The sequence below is a fragment of the Gopherus flavomarginatus genome, chromosome 4 (assembly GCF_025201925.1).
Source record: "Gopherus flavomarginatus isolate rGopFla2 chromosome 4, rGopFla2.mat.asm, whole genome shotgun sequence".
NCBI classification, from domain to species: Eukaryota; Metazoa; Chordata; order Testudines; family Testudinidae; genus Gopherus; species Gopherus flavomarginatus.
Window position 1 is genome coordinate 103316982 of NC_066620.1, and position 17606 is coordinate 103334587.

The following is a 17606-nucleotide window of genomic DNA, read 5'->3' on the forward strand; positions in this document are numbered from 1 at the left end:
CTTAGGTTGCTTCTTTCCTATCTCCTCTGATACTGCCAGCTTTCAGTTTCCAACAGCTCATCTATTTAAGAGTAAAGAACAAACAGGACATTTGAGATAAGGACATGATTAAGAGGTACTTTTATGCTTTTAGTGGTTCCTGAAATCTAGCAGCCTTGCAAGATTTGAATGTGACCCTTAGAGAAGGGAAATCTATTGAAAAAAACAGCCTGCTTCAGCATTTAAATTCATGATGAGCTGTTACAGTAGAACATTATTGTAGGCTTACATATCATAGTTTGGCATACCAAAATAATATATATTTTTGGAGGCACTGTACAATTAGTTTGTTCAAGTAACAGCTAAAAAGTATCCAATTATATTAATCGTAAATATTTTGGAAAAGTATTTAAACTTAAAGAAGATGTCTTAGCCATGCCAAAGTAATTGAGGTACTTTTAAGTAACGGTTTTAAAGCTGAGAAAGACAGCTTTATTAAATAAATCTTTTTATTGAATAAACCAGAAAAGTACATCAATAACATGTACATCAACAAATTATATTCAGCTCATTTGAATTCCAAAGTCTCTGTGTCTGTGTGTGTGTCATATATGTGTGTGTGTGTTTTGTTTGCAGCCATGCCTTACCAAAAACTGTGGAAGATTTACACTCTGTAAAATACATCTCAGTCACTACATACTGGAATGACAAATTCAAGAAATTTTTTCAGTCTAAGGGAGAACTATATTACTTTAAAACGTAGTCAATTGAAAATAAAATAAATTTTTATAGCATTCACCAGTTTAAATGAGATACTACTGTATGCCCCATTTTGGGAAGTATTTTTTGTAATAATCTACTAAAATAGAAGGTGGAAAACAACGAGAGAAAGTTTGAGACTCCAGAAACTTTAAGAAAAGTTGCTGGCTTTACTACTTTTCAGTCCCTTTATATGATTGGCTTTTGAAAAATGTAGTAAAAAAGTAATAGTATTTTTAAGATAAGTGTTTTTCTCCTTTTGTCAGAGACTCAGATTTGTACAACATCCCTGCATAATTATTACATTTCTTTAAGGCCTCAAGCATATGACTAGGTGCTTGCTGAAGCCTTATAGAGGAGAGCATTTAAGAACTTTCTTAACTTTAATGCACAATGAAGCCAAAAGATAAGCATGTGCTTAAGGGCTTTACTGATCAGAGATGGTTTGCTCAATTGGAGCTATAAAGACTTTTCCAAAGTCCAAACAAATGAAATCCTTTTTCCAAATTCAACTCAGTTGTCAATACCGTTATAGTAGATCCCATGAGGTATTTTACTATGGCCCCTACATTTTCCAAGCAGGGTATTGCTTGTAGCTGCCTTTTTCCCAATGATTCCAGTTGGAATTCTGCAGCCAAACCTCCCTTTCTACACATTTTGTAAATATAACAGGAAGAGTCCTGACATACAACCTGTGATGTACTTACTTTTATTACAAATAGTAACACACAAGGCACAATAATAATGACTATTTTCATTAAAATTCTTACATTATACTCACTCACTCTTACATTCACTCACTGGCTGACTGCTAGTGTATTTAAAAATAACCTGAAGTACTCCCTAAACCTAAGTAGTATGTGACAATAGGTTGCCACCACCATCCTCTGGCCTCATGCCTGACTGTTATAATTACTTAACTCCATAACCAATATAAACCACCCCTAGCTAGTTCTGTCTCTTGTTCAGAAAAACAAATGCTTAGTACAAATTCTGCACATTCTACTCCCCCAGCAGTTGTACCTGACAATTCCATTGTATAAGTTAAACACACAAAACTCTGAAAAGTGCCAGTAAAACAAGCAAAAGAAAAAAGTCAAAGCTTTCCAATATGAACAATTGAAAAACAAACAAACAAACAACAAAACAAAACACACACACAAAAAAACCCAAGGAAATTTGGGGGAACAACAGTGCCAGATCCTCCATCCTAGATGTTCTTTACATAGCCATAGACAAGTACAACATAGGAAGCCTCAGTATAAGCTTCCCCCTACTCTGATACCAACATGCCTCATCCTGTTCCTTAAAGAGACCACTTGTAAGGAAAAAAGCACTTCTGGCTCCAGGTCCATTCAGTCCTTGGCCTGTCTGATATTACCAGCCAGGATGAAAATTAAAGCACTACTTTTCATTATGTAGTGTGACAGACCCAGACTAGTGGGGTACAGGAGTCTAGTCCTATTGGCATCCAGGAGGTGGGCGGGTGAAGCCCGCCCACTTCTAAAGGACCTCCCCCTAGCCTAAGGGGAGGATCCACAGGTCTATGACACCAAATGATTTTGTGGGACAACTAATGAAAAAAACAGGATCGGGAATGAGGTCATAGGGCTAAATGAAGGGAACCTAATGAGGACACCAAGCAGAGAACCTCAGACAAAGCCCACTGCTCCTCAAAGGCATCAAGGGAGCCAGAGGACGCCGCCCAGAGGAACTCTGCCCGGATGCGTGAACGGACAGAGGAGCAGAAATAGGCCCCACAGTCACAGGAAATCCCGTCGGCCAACCTCCTCTCCCTGGTTTTATAGATGGCTAGTTTGGCCAGGGCCAAGAGGAAGTTGATAAGGAGATCCCGTGCCTTTGTGGGGCCACGGATGGGGAGCGCGTAGATAAAAAGGGGAGGGGAAAGGTGCAACCAAAAACGCAATAAGATATTCAAGAGGAGCCGGAAAAGGGGTTGCAATCTGGCGCACTCTAAATAAATGTGTGCCAGGGTCTCTTTCATGCCACAAAAAGGGCAGGTGTTGGGGACAGGAGTGAACCGCGCCAAGTACACGCCTGTGCTCACGGCCCCGTGAAGGAGCCGCCAACTGACATCCCCGGCAGAGTATAAGCTGGCCCACCAGGGCTTCTCACCCTCGAGAGGTGGCAGGAGGTCCCGCCAGTTGGTATCGGGGCAGGACGCGAGGTTGAGGTAGTGAAGAGTGTGGAGCATGAGTGTGTACAGATGTTTCCTTGGTGCGATCTGGAACAGAACTGGCTGCAGATCATGCAGCCGGCTCGCAGTGAAAGGGCAGGGGGGCCGAATTGGTCCATGTAGCACGGGCCCTATAAAAATGTCCATGGGGCCAGGGGTGAAGGGTGGGCGGGGCGTGCCCTCTCGTAGGACCCAGTCGAGGTAGGCCCGAGCGGCAAGCAGTAAAGCGGCCTTCACCTGCTGCAGTACGCGCCGGGAAGTACGAGGGCTGGAGAGCCCCATGCGCTGAGCAAGCGTCAGGGGATCCAGCCAGTCTCCCCGGTCGTAGTCCAGGAGGTCTCCGACCCTGGTGACTTCCGCCAAGACCAGCCTCTGGCACACAGCGGGGGACTCCGCCACCTGCACATGAAGTTGGGGATTGTGTAGCAGGGGCTCCGCGAGGAGATCAACCGCCACGGTGGCTGCCACGGACCTGGTCATTGAAAAGAGCTTCCAGGTCCAGAGGAGGTCTTGGTAGAAGACCGGCAGCCCGGAGAGGTCTCGCGGAAGACCTCTCAGATGGAGGTAAAAGAGCTGCTGGTCGTATTGGAGCCCTTGGAAGTGGCGGAGGAAGGTGTGCGCCAATACGCTCCACGCCGGACTACCTGCACCATACAGGAGCCTCTGCAGGGCCTGGAGGCAGAAGACATGGACCTGAGTGAGTAGGCACTTCAGGCCCTGCCCCCCCCCTCCAAGGGCAGGTGGAGGACCCCTGCAGAGACCCAGTGCATTCCTGGCCAAAAGAACTCCAGAATTGCTGTCCGGAGGTTGGCCAGGAAATCCAGGGCTGGGACCAGGGTGTTGAGCTGATACCAGAGCATGGACAGGACCAATTGTTTAAGCACCAGTGCCCTCCCTTGAAGGGAAAGGCATCGGAGTAGTCCTGTCCATTTCCGGAGCCGCTCCATCACCCTGCCCTCCAAACTGTGCCAGTTCTCCGACGGATGCGTGGCAGAAAGGTATACTCCAAGATAGAGCAGTGGACCCGTGCTCCACTGGATGGCCTGAAGCTTGGGTGGGAGGGAGCTCGCCTGCCACCTGTCCCCTACCACCAGGCCAGAGCTCTTGACCCAGTTGACCCGGGTGGAGGAGGCTGCCGAGTACATAGCTTGGCAAGCCTCCACCCGTGCCAAGTTGCCCGGGCCCTGGACCACGAGGAGCACGTCATCAGCGTAGGCCAACAGGACCAGCCGCAGCTCCAGCTCCTGAAGCGCCAACCCCGTCAACCTCTTGCAGAGGAGACAGAGGAAGGGCTCAATCGCCAGAGCATACAGCTGGCCCAAGAGGGGGCACCCCTGCCGCACTTCCCGCCCGAAGCTGGCCGGCTTGGTCAGGATCCAGTTGAGCCTGACCAAACACTCCGCAGAAGCGTACAGCACCTGGAGAAAACCCACAAACCGGGGTCCGAAGCCGAACGCTGGTAGAGTGCTCAGAAGATACCCGTGATCCACCCTGTCGAAAGCCTTCTCCTGATCCAGGGACAAGAGGGCGAACGACAGCTCATCCCTACACCCTAATTCCAGAAGGTCCCGGACCAGATACAAGTTATCAAAGATTGTGCGGCCCGGGGCGGTGTAGGTCTGGTCTGGATGGACCATGTCCTCCAGCATGGACCCTAGCCGCAGCGAGATGGCCTTCGTAACGATTTTGTAGTCCATGCTGAGGAGCGAGATGGGACGCTAATTCCGTAAGTCGCGGAGGTTCCCCCTCTTCGGCAATAAGGCAAGCACGGCTCACCTGCACGAGAGAGGGAGGACCCTGCCCTGCAAAGACTCGGCCCAGACGGTGACCAGGTCTGGGCAGAGGACATCCCAGAACACGCGGTAGAACTCCACGGTCAGCCCGTCCATGCCTGGAGATTTATTGGAAGGCATGCAACGGAGGGCTTCCAAGAACTCGGCCAGAGTGAGAGGCAATTCTAGCCAGTCCTGGTTGCCCATGCTGACCGTCTGGAGTCTGTCCCATAGCACTCTGCAAGCGTTAGGATCGGTCAGATCCGGGGAGAAAAGAGTCGCGTAGAAGGCCCTGGCCCTCTCACACATATCCGCCGGATCCGTGAGGGGGGTGCCGTCCTCCGCCAGGAGGCAGGTGACGTGCTTCTTGCCCCCCCTCCTTTTCTCCAGGGCCTCCAGAAGCGGGAGCCATGATCCATCTCCCGAAGGAGGTGGATATGGGATCAAACAAAAGCACCCCGGGCCAAATGGTCTTCAAGGGCCCAGAGCTCCTCCCACTTCTCCCGGCATGCTCCGCAGAGGGATGGATTGTCGGGGCTGGCGGCCAGACGCCTCTCTAGCTCCAAGACCTCCCACTCCAACTGCTCTATCGCCACATCCCTCCGTCGGCTGTGGCCCCAGGTGTAGTCACAGCAGAAGAGCCGGGCGCGCACCTTCCCCAGATCCCACCACCGCCGCGCCGAGGGAAAGGCGCGCCTCTGCCCTTGCCAGGCCAGCCAGAACTCCCGGAAGGATGCCACGAAGCCTGCATCCTCCAGCAAACTATTATTAAAGTGCCAATAGGCCAGTCCCTGCCTCTCTGCGCAGAGAGAGGCCATCACGGTGGCAAGGTGGTGATCTGAAAAGGGGTCCGGCCGAACGCTGGAGGGCTGGGCCCGTGAAAGGTGGAAACATGACAGGTAAATACGGTCCAGCCGGGAGTGGTGCGACCGATGGTCCTCCACCCGGACGAAGGTGAACGTCGAGACGTTGTCCGGGTGGTGGTCGCGCCAGACGTCCACCAGGGAGTGGTGTTCGATGATCTCCCGGAGGACGTCCGCAGCGGCCGGGCACTGCTCGGTCCCCGAGTGGTCCCGTTCCTCGAGCGTGGTGTTAAAGTCCCCTCCCAGGACCAGGCACTCATGAGGATCCAGGGAGCCGAGGAAGGCGGATGCCTGCTGATAAAAATGGAACCTCTCCGGGCCCGATGTCGGGGCGTAAACATTGACGAGATTAACCACAGGCCCCTCCATGCGGACCCGGAGGTGCAGCAGATGGCCCGGCACAGCCTTGGCAACCCCCAGCACCTCGGGCCGTAGGTCGAGGGAGAACAGGGTCGCCACTCCAGTCGCGCAAACTGAGAAGTGGCTAAAGTAGGCCCCATCTCCCCACTCCAGCCGCCAGCTAGCTTCAGCGGCTGGATCCGTATGGGTCTCTTGCAGGAAAACCACAGAGTACCCCCCCTCCTGGAGGAAGGAGAGCACCTGGCTCCTGTGGAGACCCATCCTATAGCCCCGGGTGTTTAAAGTGGCAAAGATGATCGGCGCACTGTGAGTTGCACTAGGGGATCAGAGGGGACAATGGCATAGGGGGGTGCAGTGAACAAGGGCAAACTCAAATTGGGGAAAGGCACAAGCGCATGGGAGGGGGCATGGGCGCACGAGGGGAGGGATAAATCAGGGCTGGGGGATCACAGGGTGGGGGCAGGGGAAAAAGGTGATCTGGGAATGGGGTAGAGGGACCTCGGGGATAGCTGCAGGGCTGGGGCAGGACTATCAGGGTCGCAGAGGGAAATAGATAAGGCGGACAAACGTGGCAAAGGAAAGGGGTCAGTCCAGGGGAAGGGGGGAGGTGGTGCGCCCACAGGCACTTGTGCAAAAGTCAATGCTAGGCTGCAGCTGCTGCAGGCCCAAATGATGGAAGCGGGCAGGGTGAGCCAGGCGAGCAGCTCAGTCCCAGAGGCAGGAGTCCAAAGCAGAAGGAGAACAGCCAGTGGGGGTAGTAGAGGGGGCAATGATGATGATGGGGGCGAAGGGGGACATGGATGGACTGGGGGCAGGCTCCACGCCACACCCCTGGTGCCCCAGTAGACACAGTCCAAATCCCCACCACAAGAGCACAGTTTGAAAAAGACTCAGTCCAGGAATGCCCCCTCCACAGTGGTCTTCACACGGTCTCCAGTAGCGGGCGGTCCTCTTCTACTCCTCCTCCTCCTCAGGGCTCCAACAGCTCCCCAGTAACAGCCACAGTAGTCCCAGCAGCTCCAGGTGGTGGTGGTCTGGTGTCCAGGCAGGAGGGACCCCGCTCAGAGGGTGGTGTCCTCAGGAACCAGAGCCGGGGTCCCTCACTCCCCTCCTCTCTGGGAAGCAGGCCAGCAGCCCCCCCACCCAAGGGCTGTAGGTGGAGTAACAGCAGCAACTGAGGGGGGGAGGGGAATCTTACACCCAGCCAGTAAGCAGAAAGCAGAGAGAGGGGTGAGTGGTGGTGTCTAGTCCAGCCAGGGGAGCAGCAGGAGCAGGAACAGCAGCAGCAGTAGCAGCGAGGGCCCAGTGCTCAGCAGAAACAGCAGCAGCAGCCCTCTCCCTTCTCCCCTCTACAACAGAGGAATAAAAGAGAGATCTACTGGCCACTGAAGAAGCAGGTTTCTGTTCCCTGAGTGACCAGAGCAGGGGCTGCACTAGAGTAATCAGGAACCTGCTAGAACCAATTAAGGCAGATTGGCTGCAGGTGATCTAATCAGCCTATCAAGGCAGGCTAATCAGGGCACCTGGGTTTAAAAAGGAGCTCACTTCAGGCAGGGAGGGGAGAGTCAGAGGAGAGGAAGTGTGTGTGAGGAGCTGGGAGCAAGAGGTGCAAGGAGTGGGAGTGCTGCTGGAGGACTAAGGAGTACAAGCGTTATCAGACACAGGAGGAAGGTCCTGTGGTGAGGATAAAGAAGGTGTTTGGAGGAGGCCATGGGGAAGTAGCCTAGGGAGTTGTAGCTGTCATGCAGCTGTTGCAGGAGGCACTATAGACAGCTGCAATCCACAGGACCCTGGGCTGGAACCTGGAGTAGAGGGCGGGCCTGGGTTCCACCCAAACCTCCCAACTCCTGATCAGACACAGGAGAAGTTGACCCAGACTGTGGGGAAGATCACTGAGGTGAGCAAATCTGCCAAATAAGTGCAGGACCCAAGGTAGAGGAGGAACTTTGTCACAGTAGATAGTGGTGGACTGGTTACTGAACCGAAATCAACTCATTTGAGCACCAAATAGCTGTCAAGTATTATGACTTCTGGGCTCCAAATAGAGCTATATTTGATCGGCTAGCCTACAGGGCTTTAAAAGTGTCCTTTAAAAAAATGTGTTCTTGTCCTAAGTACACATACGTTAAAGTGTATTAATAAATATTACAAAGTAAAACACCACAAAATTTTGGAATCTCCTTACTCTTGGGTAAGTCACTTTCCATCTCTATGCTTCAATTTCTCTATCTGTAAAATGTGAATAATAATACCGATCTCCTTTGTAAAGCACTGTGAAATCTATTGGTAAAAAATCCTATTATTATTAGCAAATCTCATCCTCTTAAGCAACCATGATCTCTCCAACTCTCCATATTCTCCAACAATTAGGAAAACAGGCCTTAAAGAGAACATTGAAGGTCAGCTGTTTTAGACTGTAAAGAGGGAAGGGAGGAAGTTCCAAAGCTGCGGGCCCCTTACTGAAAATACTCTGGAAGCACCTCCGATATTGTTGACTACTGTGGTACCACCTGTGGAGAGGGGCAGTCTTTCAGGACCCACATAATTTAGGGCTTTATAGACTAAGGTTTTATATCTCATATCCACCTCCCAACCAATATATTTTCTAAAAATTTTCCAGTAAATAATGGAACATACCTTGGATAGGCATGAAAGTCTCCAGCCTCTAGCATGCATTCCTCTGGTGAAAGTGCTTATTTTTTCATTAATTATATACCAATTTTGAGAGGTATCTGCAATAACCAACAACATATCTAATTAACTATGGCCCTAATCCAGCAAAGCACATAAGCATATGCTTAATTTTAAGAATATGAATAGTCCCATTGGCATCACTTGGATTACTCACATGCTTAAACTTAAACATATGCTTTAATGCAGGGGTAGGCAACCTATGGCACAGGTGCAGAAGGCGGCATGCGAGCTGATTTTCAGTGGCACTCCGACTGCCCGGATCCTGGCTCTGCATTTTAATTTAATTTTAAATGAAGCTTCTTAAACATTTTGAAACTTTATTAACTTTACATACAACAATAGTTTAGTTATATATTATAGACTTCTAGAAAGAGACCTTCTAAAAACGTTAAAATGTATTACCGGTACGCAAAACCTTAAATCAGAGTGAATAAATGAAGACTCGGCACATCACTTCTGAAAGATTGCCGACCCCTGCTTTAATGTTTTGCTTGGTTGAGGCCTACATTAGAGTGGATTCATTGGGAAGAAACAATGAAATTGGAATTCTCAGTGAGAGACCATAGAACTTTTCACATGTGCAGAAATGTCAAAACAGTGACAGGTATTTATACATTTAAAAAAAATTCAACTAAGATCTTAAGATAAATATTAAGATGAATAGTCATTAACAATCACTTCAGTTTTCTTTTAATTCAAGGACAGATACTTCTTGGTGTGAGGGTGCAGAGACCAAATTAAACCTCACACCAAGAAAATAAAAAGTTTTCTAAATGTACAATCTTCAGAAACCACTTCTTCCACTGTTCAATTACAGTGCAACTCTTCCAGAGACACCATATCGTCCTCTAAAAAAGATACTCATCTAGCCTCCATCATTTAAAAAATTTAGCTGAGTTTCATGTGTGCATATGCACTTGCATTTATCAAATATATATTTATTGTGTAAACCATTTAACTGCATATAGAAATTCAGTTAACTGCAGACACAAGGTGTATTTGTGATATACTGTATTAACGGATTTGTGTATTAACTGATTTTCTTGTGTGAGTGTGTGTGCACACACATTCATTTTTAATGCTCAGACCCATTTTGAATATTTGACACGTGACTAGCCTTCACAGAAAACTTAATTTGCAAAAAACTGTAGTAGATCCAATCTTGCCCCTACATATATTGACTAGGTTAAGATTTTTTTGGCAAAAGTTTCCAGTTAACAATAGTGTTACAAAAATAGAAGCCCTAAAGTACATCTACACTGCAAACATGTCAAGAAGTCTGAGAGCCCAGGTCAACTGACTCGGGTTTACACTATGGGGTTAAAAATAACAGTGTAGACATTTGGTTTCAGGCTGGAGCCTGGACTTTGAGACCCAACTCCCCACCTCCGGGTTTTGGAGCCTGCACTCCAGCCCAAGTCCAGAGGTCTACATTGCTATTTTTAGTCCCAGAGCATGAGCCCAAGTCAACTGAGCTGGACTCTGAGGCTCACTGATGTGGGACATTTTTTGTCATGTACACATACCCCTAGTATAGAGGAAGTTTCTGTGGCTACTGCCATTTTAAACACTGTGTCATCTAACCCTGCTCAGAACAGATCTAGTGTTAAAAATACCAGCCATCGCAAGACTCTACTATACATTAGGGATCTCATTGTTCCTAATTCTGGATGCACCAGTGGGAATTTCTTCCCCATTCCCCTGTTGTAAATAAGGTCTTAGTCTGGTTATACAGCAGTGTAACTCCATTGATTCCAGTGCAATTAGTCCAGATTTACATTGGTGTGGCTAAAAGAAGTATTAGGCCCAGTCTGTATGTGCCAAATTGCCCCCATTTTCATATGTGCAATCAAGATTTATGTCATGATCAATAATTTTAGCATTTACTTATAAAATATTCCTTAATCTCTATAATTTGTGTTGAAAAAAGAAAGTTTCTAAACCCTGCAATATTTCCAGCCTCAATTGTTAAGAAATCATGTTAGTCCAATAAGAGATATTATCTCACTCACTTTATTTCAAGAAATCATGAGTCAGGCCTCAAAATTTCACAATTTTTAAGTCTGATAATATGGGTTTATTTGCCTTCAGGTTTTTTTTGTTTTTGCACCATTATGGTTCATATTTTCAAACTTTTCTCCTCAGCTATGAGGACCAGAAACTTTCATTAAAAAAAAAAAAGCCCAAGATTCTCATATAATTACCTGGCTCCAGGAGCTGGAACATTAAGAACAAACAAACAAACACACACACACACAAAACTTGCACTAAAATAGAGATTGCTGGCAACACTGCCCTTATGCTCATAAAAAATAATCTCAGTGTGCTGTGTCTGCTTATCATGCTGTTCATAATCACCTCGTTACCTTATGCTTTTCCTGGACATTGTAGCCATCTGTCATTTCTCATTTTATACTTAGACTGTAAGCTCTTCAGGGCAGGGGCAGTCTTGCTTTTGTCTAGTGCATAGTACAGTGGGTCCCGTTCAGGGCTCACAGACACTACCACAATACAAATAATGAAAAAAAAATATTCACAGTATAAACTGTGATGCTTATATTGCATTTGCAGACAGAGTGAAGCAATAGGACCATAAATCATAGGAACTTTACTCTAGTTGTCATTATAGTGTTACGCTGGAAACCTAACTAGGATCACCTGAGTGTCAACACTATTAATTGCTTAACGTGGGGAAATCTAATACATTTCTTCACTTTGTTTCTGGACATTTTGTCTTTTCATTCACTTGAATGGACATCTGAGAAGGAATTGCTGCTGGTATAAACAAGGAAGTTAAAACAAACTGGGAGAGCTTACTCTTGTCACATGAGAGAATTCCTCTGTGACTTGACAACAGTTCATCTGCACATTTGTAACTTGCAGCTGTGACATTTGCACACTCACAGTACTTCTTCTAACAGTAGCAGCCCCATTTGATGGTGTATCTCCCCCTGGACAGTGGTTTCAGCACATAAGTTATAGTCATGGCAAACCTACCTGCAGCTTCTCTGAGTGTGCTAGCCAAGTAGGACTTCTGGGATATCTTACGTTTGGTGGGAGAGTGTATCCAGTGGTCAGGCTTATAGACATCTCATCAAATAGGAAAGAGCGCTGTGGGATCTCCCACTATCCAAAATTATGGGAGGCTTTGATTTGCTGAGGATGCTCATCTACACAGCTAAATAATGAAGGCCCAGATCCTCAAAGGCACTTAGATTCCTAAACCCAGACGTAGGCACCCAAGTCACAGTTCTAGGCACGACTGCCACAAAACTCCCGCTTGGCTGCCGCATAAACCTGTAGGCCTCTAGACTCTGACACCACCTAAATTTTCTGCTGTAAAAGTTGTTCCCCAGGCTCTTCTGCCTCTGTGCATGCACACTGCTAAACTTCATTGTGATCCACAGATGGGGAAAATAGGTAGAGGAGTGCCTTTCCCACTGTGGGGGCCTGATCCCATAGATGTGCTCAAAGATTACCTAACAGACCAGGTACAGTTCAAAATCTGGATGCCAGAGGAAATGGTCATGGTGCCAACCTTATACTTTTTAGCTCTGTGGCTAGAGCACTCACCTGAGATGTGGAAGACTCAGGTTTAATCCCCCTCCTCATAGACTTTAAGGTCAGAAGGGACCATTATGATCATCTAGTCTGACCTCCTGCACAATGCAGGCCACAGAATCTCACCCATCCACTTCTATAACAAACCCCCAACCTATGTCTGAGTTATTGAAGTCCTCAAATTGTGGTTTGAAGACCTCAAGCTGCAGAGAATCCTCCAGCAAGTGACCCATGCCCCATGCTGCAGAGGAAGGCAGAAAACCTCCAGGGCCTCTGCCAGTCTGCCCTGGAGGAAAATTACTTCCCGACCCCAAATATGGTGATCAGTTAAACCCTGAGCATGTGGGCAAGACTAACCAGCCAGCACCCAGGAAAGAATTCTATATAGTAACTCAGATCCCAACCCATCTAATATCCCATCACAGACCACTGGGCATACTTACCTGCTGATAATAAAAGATCAATTGCTAAATTAATTGCCAAAATTAGGCTATCCCATCATACCTCCCCTCCATAAACTTATCAAGCTTAGTCCTAAAGCCAGATATGCCTTTTGCCCCCACTACTCCCCTTAGAAGGCTGTTCCAGAACTTCACTCCTCTAGTGATTAGAAACCTTCGTCTAATTTCAAATCTAAACTTCCTAGTGTCCAGTTTATATCCATTTGTTCTTGTGTCCACATTGGTACTAAGCTTAAATAATTCCTCTCCCTCCCTGATATTAATCCCTCTGATATATTTATAAAGAGCAATCATATTTCCCCCCTCAACCTTCTTTTGGTTAGGCCAAACAAGCCAAGCTCTTTGAGTCTCCTTTCATAAGACAAGTTTTCCATTCCTCGGATCATCCTAGTAGCCCGTCTCTGAACCTGTTCCAGTTTGAATTCATCCTTCTTAAACATGGGAGACCAGAACTGCACACAGTATTCCAGATGAGGTCTCACCAGTGCTTTGTATAACGGTACTAACACCTACTTATCTTTGCTGAAAATACCTCACCTGATGCAGCCTAAAACTGCATTAGCTTTTTTAACAGCCATATCACATTGGCCGCTCATAGTCATCCTGTGATCAACCAATACTCCGAGGTCCTTCTCCTCCTCTGTTACTTCCAACTGATGTGTCCCCAATTTATAACTAAACTTCTTGTTATTAATCCCTAAATGCATGACCTTGCACTTTTCACTATTAAATTTCATCCTATTACTATTACTCCAGTTTACAAGGTCATCCAGATCTTCCTGTATGATATTCCAGTCCTTCTCTGTGTTAGCAATACCCCCCAGCTTTGTGTCATCCGCAAACTTTATTAGCATATTCCTGCTTTTTGTGCCAAGGTCAGTAATAAAAAGGTTAAATAAGGTTGGTTCCAAAACTGATCCCTGAGGAACTCCACTAGTAACCTCCTTCCAGCCTGACAGTTCACCCTTCAGTACAACCCGTTGTACTCTCCCCTTTAACCAGTTCCTTATCCACCTTTCAATTTTCATACTGGTCCCCATCTTTTCCAATTTAACTAATAATTTCCCATGTGGAACCGTGTCAAATGCCTTACTGAAATCCAGGTAAATTAGATCCACTGCGTGTCCTTTGTCTAAAAAATCTGTTACCTTCTCAAAGAAGGAGATCAGGTTGGTTTGGCACGATCTACCTTTTGTAAAATCATGTTGTATTTTGTCCCAATTACCATTGACCTCAATGTCCTTAACTACTTTCTCCTTCAAAAATTTTTCCAAGACCTTACATACTACAGATGTCAAACTAACAGGCCTATAGTTACTTGGATCACTTTTTCCCCCCTTTCTTAAAAATAGGAACTATGTTAGCAATTTTCCAGTCGTACAGTACAACCCTGAGTTTACTGATTCATTAAAAATTCTTGCTAATGGGCTTGCAATTTCATGTGCCACTTCCTTTAATATTCTTGGATGAAGATTATCTGGGCCCCCTGATTTAGTCCCATTAAGCTGTTCAAGTTTGGCTTCTACCTCGGATGTGGTAATATCTACTTCCATATCCTCATTGCCATTTGTCATCCTACCATTATCCCTAAGCTCCTCATTTGCCTCATTAAAGACTGAAGCAAAGTATTTGTTTAGCTATTGGGCCATGCCTAGATTATCCTTAACCTCCATTCTATCCTCAGTGTTTAGTGGTCCCACTTCTTCTTTCTTTGTTTTCTTCTTATTTATATGGCTATAGAACCTTTTACTAGTGGTTTTAATTCCCTTTGCAAGGTCCAACTCTACATGGCTTTTGGCCTTTCTCACTTTGTCCCTACATGATCTGACCTCAATAGGTAGCTTTCCTTGCTAGTTCTTCCCATCTTCCACTCCTTGTAGGCTTTCTGCTTTTTCCTAATCACCTCTCTGAGATGCTCTCTCATCCAGCTTAGCCTACAACTGCTGCCTATGATATTTTTCCCCTTTCTTGGGATGCAGGCTTCTGACAGTTTCTGCAACTTTGACTTGAAGTAATTCCAGGCCTCCTCTGCCTTTAGATCCACAAGTTCTTCAGTCCAATCCACTTCCCTAACTAGTTTCCTTAATTCTTTAAAGTTAGCCCTTTTGAAATCGAAAACCCTAGTCCCAGATCTATTTTTGTTTATCCTTCCATGTAGTTTGAACTGAATTAGCTCATGATCACTTAAACAAAGGTTGTCCCCTACAACCATTTCTTTTATGAGGCTGTAGTGCGGCTTGGCCGTGGTTTGTCCCTCAGCGGGGCTGTGGTGTATCCCACCGCCTCGCTCTAGTTCACCGGCCGGTGGCTCTGCTGTCATGGGGAATAACGCACACTCGGTTAGGGGGGTTCAGACCTCGGGGCGGGGCTGAGTCAATAGTCCTAAACCACCCCAGGCCCTAGGTCAGGGCGGGGCAACAAACGCTGAGTCAGAATGCTCAGGCCCTCAGGCAGGGCTGAGCAGTAATAGACTTAAGCCCGGTCCTAGGTCAGGGCAGGGCAGCAAACAAACAGTCTGGGACTCAGGCCTTTCAGCAAGGGGTGAGTCAATAGTCAGTTAGCAGGAGGTCCTAGCCTCTCCAGACCAAGGACAAGGGGGAGTCTGCCACCCCGGAGTAGGGTGGCAGGGGGGACGCAGGCCCTCCCACTCCACTGTGTCCCAGCTTGGGGCCCTAGCAGCAGCAGAAACTCGCTGCTGTCAGTGGGGATCCTGGCCGCAACACACTGACATTGGCTCTGGCAGTGTTGCAGTCAGACAGGGGTTGGCTGCCCCCGGGCTACTTCCACACTCCCCCTGGTAGGGTACCTGAGTCGTCGTAGCGTCACCGGCAGTCTCCAACACCATCGGTTCCTCTGGGTAAGTAGCCGAGGGTAGGCTCAGCTGCTCCTCAGGGTGGCTGGCAAGAGGCGGGCTTGGTTCTTCCTTGGTGTAGCTGGCAAGAGGCAGGCTCAGCCCTTCCTGGGGGTAGCTGGAGCAGGGTGGTCCCAGCCAGTCCTCCTCGGGGTAGCCGGCACGAGGCAGGCTCGGCCAGTCCTCCTCGGGGTAGCCGGCGCGGGGCAGGCTCAGCCAGTCCTCCTCGGGGTAGCCGGCGCGGGGCAGGCTCGGCCAGTCCTCCTCGGGGTAGCCGGCGCGGGGCAGGCTCGGCCAGTCCTCCTCGGGGTAGCCGGCGCGGGGCAGGCTCGGCCAGTCCTCCTCGGGGTAGCCGGCGCGGGGCAGGCTCGGCCAGTCCTCCTCGGGGTAGCCGGCGCGGGGCAGGCTCGGCCAGTCCTCCTCGGGGTAGCCGGCGCGGGGCAGGCTCGGCCAGTCCTCCTCGGGGTAGCCGGCGCGGGGCAGGCTCGGCCAGTCCTCCTCGGGGTAGCCGGCGCGGGGCAGGCTCGGCTGGCCGGGTGCGAGCTCTGGCTGGCAGCGGCCGCAGACGTCTGGCCCCTGCAGTGGCTGGGCCTCCACCGAGCTCTGCAGGCGAGCTTTTATACTTCCAGGTCTGCGCCGTGACCTCTGAGGGGTGGGCACTGGACCCAGCGGCTCCGCCCATGGTGGTGGTAGGGGAGGTTTGTCCCTCAGCGGGGCTGTGGGGTATCCCACCGCCTCACTACAGAGGCCCTCTCTACTCACCAAAATCAAATCTAAAATGGTATCCCCTCTTGTTGGTTCTTCAACTACTTGATGAAGAAATCCATCAGCTATCACATCCAGAAAAATCTGAGCCCTATTATTGTTACTAGCACTTGTCCTCCAGTCTATATCTGGGAAGTTAAAGTCTCCCATGATCACACAATTCCCATTAGTGTTTACTTCATTAAAAACATTAAAGAGGTCTCTATCCATATCCAAATCAGATCCCAGCGATCTGTAGTACACCCCAAGCACTATCTCAGGGGAAGCTCTAGTAGCTTTCTTTCCCAATGTGATTTTTGCCCACACAGACTCTGTCTTATCCATTCCATCCCTTCTTATTTCTTTACAGTCTACCTCATCATTGATATACAATGCTACTCCACCACCTTTGCCTTTATTTCTGTCTTTCCCAAACAGCACATAGCCTTCAATACCTGTACTCTAGTCATTACTACTGTTCCACCATGTTTCTGTTATCCCTATAATATCCAGTTTCACTTCCTGCACCAGTAGCTCTAGTTCCTCCATTTTGTTACCTAGGCTTCTTGCATTAGTGTACAGACATCTTAATTTTTGCCGTTTGGCTTCACTGACATTCTTTACCCGGTTAGGCACAGACATTCTACCACCAGTATCACCTATTAGACTGGTATCTACACTACCCTTCCTCCTCATATCCATTCTTCTGCCCAAGGCTGTATCTTCTCTTACTTTGTTTTCTTCCCTCTCAATGTTAAATTCCGGAGTGGAGATTACCTGGACATCTCCCAACCATCTCCCTCAAATTCCTAGTTTAAAGCTCTCTTAATCAGTTGTGCCAGCCTCCATCCTAGAAGTCTATTTCCCTCCTTACTCAGGTGAAGTCCATCCCGAGAGAACAGTCCTCTGTCCATGAATGCTTCCTCAGTGGCCATACATCCTAAAGCCCTCCTTATACCACCACTGCGTGAGCCATCTGTTGATTGCCATAATCTTGTCACATCTTTGTTGCCCTTCTCTAGGAACAGGCAGAATCCCACTGAAGATCGCCTGAGCCTCGATTTCCTTAAGTGTCTTCCCCAGTCTGGCATAGTCTCCCTTGATACGTTCCAGCGAGAATCTAGCCGTATCATTCGTTCCCACATGAAGGACAATCAGTGGATTCTTTCCCGCTCCCGTTAGGATCCTTTTCAGCCTCAGGTCCACATCCCGTACCTTAGCACCCAGCAGACGGCACACCCTTCTGTTCTCCAGATCAGCTCTAGTTACAGGACTGTCTATTCTTCTCAGTAAAGAGTCCCCAATCACATAGACTTGCCTTTTCCTGGTGACAGTGTGATTCTCCGGTCTATCCTCTGCTCCCAC